Below are 6,048 nucleotides of genomic sequence, written 5' to 3'. Positions count from 1 at the left end.
GAAGCATCCATATGCAACCAAAGTGGCTAATTGCCATAGCAACAAGGGAGTTCTTCTATAACTTTCCTTTTATGTGGTAAGGTCTTTGGGGCAAGCTCAATCTTTGTGTATTACACGTAGCAGAGTGGAGTCCTGCAGGGTGACTGGTTTCTAGGCACTAGAGTAACACAAATAATAGATATTATAGGGTACCTCTCCTACATGATGTTTTAAGATTGCTAGAGAATCAGCTTAAGCAACAATGGAAGTGAGCTGAAAATAAACCCGAATGTTTAATTGGATGCTAACAGAATTAATTAACATACACACAAGAATACAGATCTTGTCTACACTTGCAATTAAACCACTTCCAGCAACACTTCAGTAACAGGGATGTTTCTTTGGCTACATAACAATGAACTGGGCTATAATTCACAATTGTGAAGCTATCGTTCTATGAACAGTTCTAATTTTAATGGAAAAGACGTCAGTGAAAGGGACGTTTCAATAGTTGGTCTTTCTGTGGAATCAGTTACAAAAATTAACAGATTTGGGTCAGATTGTAATGTCAGTTATCTCAGTAAACTATACACCTGGAGCCATGCCACACAGTTCACATAATTACTCCATAATAACACCAGTGTGTTCAGAGTCTGGGTATGTCTTGACTACATGTCTTCGTCGACGGAGCCATGTTGATGAGTTTACTAGACATAGGAAAATGAAGCAGCAATTTAAATAATCGCTGCTTCATTTACATCAAAATGGCTGCCGTGCTGTGCCCATCAGCTGTTTGGTTGCACAGCACAGTAGTCTGGACACTCCACAATCGACAATGGAAGCCTTTGTCGACCGCTCCATTATGCCTCGTGGAATGAGGTTTACTGGAGTGGTCGACAAAGGCTTCCATTGTCAACCGCGGAGTGTCCAGACTACCATGCTGTGCCGCCAAACAGCCATGTAGTCTAGACATACCCTCTGTGTCTTCATATTGGCTATGGGAGATTTTTCTTTCCTCATCTCTGCCTCAGGCAAATAAATGATGGTATCTTGGGTCTCATAGGGCAAGGTTCTTTATCTTCAACATGGGTGGAATGTGGGTTGCTGGGAAGAGGTATACATTCTAATGTCCTTTGTGGCTTCTGTTTCTGTGGGCTAAAGCAATCCGGCAGACAAAACCATATATCATAGGGTGTGTCTAGACTACATGCCTCCGTCGACGGAGGCATGCAGATTAGCCAGATCGGCAGAGGGAAATGAAGCCGCGATTAAAATAATCGCGGCTTCATTTAAATTTAAATGGCTGCCCCGCTCTGCCGATCAGCTGTTTGTCGGCAGATCGGGGCAGTCTGGACGCGCCGCGCTGACAAAGAAGCCTTTCTTGATGGGCACAGGTAAACCTGGTTTCACGAGGCATACCTGTGCCGATCAAGAAAGGCTTCTTTGTCGGCGCGGCGCGTCTAGACTGCCCCGATCTGCCGACAAACAGCTGATCGGCAGAGCGGGGCAGCCATTTAAATTTAAATGAAGCCGCGATTATTTTAATCGCGGCTTCATTTCCCTCTGCCGATCTGGCTAATCTACATGCCTCCGTCGACGGAGGCATGTAGTTTAGACGTACCCATAGAAGGCACCAGGTAAGGTAAGGCATGTTGCTATATGACACATTCTATTGAGCTTCTGCTCCTGTACTGTCTCTGTGAGGAAAATGAATGTTACAGTGAGGCCCATAATCAGGAACTCGCCAAGTGCCAGCGAGTCCCGCTCGCCAGCTGTGCAGTTCGGCACACTGCGCATGTGCAGACCACGCTGCGCGGCTGTGCTGGCTTGTAATCTACTCGCCATGGGCCATCTTTATGTCATCTGTTGGTTCTGAAGATGATTCACCATTATTTTTCCCTGACCACAAACCAGGAACAACTGCACTTTAGTTATGTTTGGATCTCTGCATTAATGTTTAATACAGGAAGCAGGATATTCGCCGATCATCCCCAGCTTTTCCCCAGTCTTTGCAACATGGCCCATTTTGTTTCCCTGTGACTTCATTATTTGCATTCTTCCATAACTATTAGGGAACAAGCCCTGTTTGACTAGAAAGATCAATGAATGGCAAACTACCAGAGAAATTTCAATACTCAAGTTTTCCTATAAATTAATTTTCCTTTACATTTGTAATGAATATATTTTTCATCACTGTGTGTATGGATGTAATCTATGACAGACTGTTACCTGATGTCACCGGGCTGCGTTCAGGCAATCCCTGAGTTATAAACATCTGATTAAAAACATCCATCCATACAAACAAGAGCTCCCTTGTAGCCTTGGAGAACAGGTAGAGAGACACACGTGGTGGTGGGCAGCACAAGCGCTGGGCAGAAGACTCCAGAGGAGCAGACGATGGTTGTGAAGCCAATGACTGGAGAGGAACGGTGCATTGAAGGTGAAACCAGTGTTTCTTTGCAACTGATGGCTGCATGCCGCCTCCTCCCCTGCTCTTCCGGAGTCCTCTGGTCTATGCTTCTGGTGAACAAAGGCTGGGTGCAGCCTGCAGGGGATGGGGGAAGGAGGATGGCTGGGAGATAGGTCTGGCAAGGCTGGTGGCCGAAGATGGAACAGAGCTCATGAAGGAGGATATCAGCCAAGGGATGCCCAGAAGTCCCCTTCAGAATCTCCACCTACCTCCTTAACTGCCTCTAATTAAATTTGCCTTTCCTCAAGCTCCATCATTCAAGCTTAAATGAAAAACTATTTCTACTATTTTCCATTGTAAATATATAGTATTTCAGCTACAGTGTGGGTTAAATAGGCTTTTGTGGGCTAGCCTGGGAACCTAACTATCCTATGGGAGAATGCATTCCAAGTTCCAAACCAACTTACAAAGGAATTTTGGGAATACACCCTGTTTGTAAGTTGGAGACTTCCTGTATTTTATGTGGTCATTTACACCTGTGCAAAATGTGAGTGTACATCTGATCTGGTAGTGCATTCAATTTGCACAGGTGTAAATGACCACACAAGGTTCAAAATAACAAAATATTTAAAATACTTTAATTCTATTTCAATTATGTTGTTAAAATATAGTTCTAAATTCACCTTGGTGCAACTCCATGACATTCAATAAATTTATTGTGCAAAATATTTTGTGCAATAGAGGCCAGTGGACTCCACTGGCTAGTCATAGGGTAAGTCTACACTACAGAGTTAGTTCGAACTAACTTAGTTCGAATTAGTTAATTCGAACTAAGCTAATTTGAACTAACGCGTCTAGAACTAAAAACTAGTTCGAATTAGCGTTTTGCTAATTCGAACTAGCATGTCCACATTGAGTGGACCCTGAACCGGGCTTAAGGATGGCCGGAAGCAGTGCTGGCAGGGCATCAGAGGAGGACTTAGAGCGTGGAGATGCTGTTCAGGCTAGCCGAGGACTGTGCTTAAAGCGACCCAACCCTCACCCCAGACAGACAGTTCTCAGGGGTGCCCCGCTTGAAAACCAGTCCTGGCTTGGAGTGCCCGGAGTACCCACACTGGGCATATCACAGCACTCGGCCATCAGCCCGGCTGCACTTGCCGCAGGCTGCCATCTGGGGAGAGGGGGCAATTGGGGGGCTGCAAGAGAGCTTCCACCCCCAGAAGCCCGCAGAGCCAGTTCATGAGTTCCCATAAAGAAGGACTAGAGGACACCAAAGGAAAGGAATGGGTAGCAGGCTTCAAACTAGTAAGAGAAAGTTGTTCTTGACAAAACAAATAGTTAACCTGTGGAACTCCTTGCTGCAGGAGGCTGTGAAGGCTACAACTAGAACAGAGTGGAAAGGGAAGTGAGATCAAGTCATGGAGGTTGGGTCCATGGAGTAGTCTTAGCCAGGGGGTAGGAGTGGTGTCCCTGCCCAAAGTTTGTGGAAGGCTGGAGAGGGATGGCACAAGACAAATGGCTTGGTCACTGTCTTCGGTCCATCCTCTCCGGGGTACCTAGGGTTGGCCGCTGTCAGCAGACAGGCTACTGGGCTAGATGGACCTTTGGTCTGACCCAGGACGGCCATTGTAAGCTCAGGGTTCAGGGTCGGGGGTCTCCGTGGAGCCCCTTGATTTTCATGCACACCTGCTCCTGGGTGGCCAGGCTGGCAGCTCTCGTGCCCTAGACGGCCACTTTCCTGTGCTTAGTGCGGAGATCGTGGATGAGGTCCACGATGTCTGCACTAGCCCAGGAAGGTGCCCGCCTCTTGCGGTCCCGGGCAAGCTCCCGGGAGCTGCCAGCCTGGTCCCGGGAAGAGGGGGTGGGCTGGGGGACATCGGGTGGGTGGCTCTGTGCCGTGCCAGGTGCAGGGTCTGCTGGCTGGGTGCTGGCAGGCTTGCATCTGGCACGGGCACCGTAGCCAGCCCATGCCCCTTTAAGGGGTCCGGGGCCGGGAGGGGGGCAATAGAGTTTCCCTGGTGTTGGCCAGAGTGGCCACCAGGGAAACCTGGGGAGGGCTAGCTTCCCACTAGTTCGAATTAAGGGGCTACACACCCCTTAATTCAAACTAGTTTAGTTCGAACTAGGCTTAATCCTCGTAAAATGAAGTTTTCCTAGTTCGAGCTAAGCGCTCCGCTAGTTCGATTTAAATTCGAACTAGTGGAGCGCTAGTGTAGCGCCTATGAATGTTAGTTCGAACTAACGTCCGTTAGTTCGAACTAACATTGTAGTGTAGACATACCCATAGTGACTACTTAGACTAAGCAAGAACAAACACCTTGCTAATATAAAACATTTTCCTTAAGCAAGATCAGTGCTTCCCATAAGCTAGCACAGACAATGGTATCATGACCTAAAAGGAGTGAAATGTATCACTACACCTAGAACTCCAAAGAATTAGCAAATGTCATCAACAAAGTGTCATCTTTGCTTAGGTCTGGTCTTAAATCAATATCTATTTGCATCTGCTGGAGATACTCTTCTTTGGTACCATATTTCCAAAGAGTCATAAACTACCAGAGATATCCTATCATAAGGGTAATTTAAATAGTAGATGAAATCGTCCCTGGTGAATCCCTTCTGACAGTCCCTCTGCAATGATGAACTGAGCCAAGCCAAACACCATTCAAATGAGAGGCATCTGACAGCACAGCCAGCAAACTAGCAAGTGCTGTCTTGATGTCAGTAATGGGCAGGACCCAAGTTCCAGTCAACTGAGGCATATATAGCAATTCAAGGCCCCCACCTCTGATATACCCTGAGAGTCTTTGCTTGTTTCTGTAAGTGATCCTGAACATAATCTCTGTAAAGTGCTGATCAGTACTGGTCAAAACACCTCCCTGACCCACCAACACAAACCATTTAGAACAAAAAATTATTTTTGGAAATTATTTTTGGAAATTTTTTAAACATTTTCCCATTAATTTGTATCAAAATTTTGTTTCAGTTAAAACTGAAATGTTTGGTTCTCTTTCATTTTTCAGAATTTTGAATTTGTACTCCCCTCTTCCCTTTCTCATCAATGACCACAATAAAAGGAAGAATATCTAGGGAATTTCCTCAGACTTCTTCCTTTTTTCCATTCTGTTTCCTCTGAAAACTTCTCCAAAAAAGTTTGAATGATGAAATTCATGGTTTTTTTATTCCTTTTGCCAATCTATTTCTTCCAAAGATTGAGACATTTTGAAAACTTAAGAGTGGAAAAAAGGAAAAAAATCCCTAACACTCCTTCTATCCTAAGGATCATTCTTTCTGTTCCATTAGTGCCAAGAGAGAGAAAAGGAGAGGGAGCAAATATCCAAAATATAAAATGTTTAAGATGTTTCAATTTGAAATCTGATGCAAAATAAAGAATTACATTTAGACCACAATTTATTTTAACCATACCCCGTTTTTCAGGAAAAGATTTTGATCAGCTTGAGTGGTGAAAAATCATAGAAATTACTTTTTTGGCAGAAAGTCTCAAAATAAAATCTATTCTTGTAAGAGTTTCAGCTCAGTTTTGATAATTCAGATGGGAGAAAGTTCCAGAAAACACCCAAACTGCTAGGTGCTTATCCAAAACAGAAACACTAAACTTCCAAAGCCATTAATGGATCTTGTTCCAGCTACATTAGACG

This window comes from Pelodiscus sinensis, unplaced genomic scaffold (genome assembly GCF_049634645.1).
Source record: "Pelodiscus sinensis isolate JC-2024 unplaced genomic scaffold, ASM4963464v1 ctg129, whole genome shotgun sequence".
Classification (NCBI taxonomy): Eukaryota; Metazoa; Chordata; order Testudines; family Trionychidae; genus Pelodiscus; species Pelodiscus sinensis.
Note: the sequence above shows the minus strand (reverse complement) of the source record.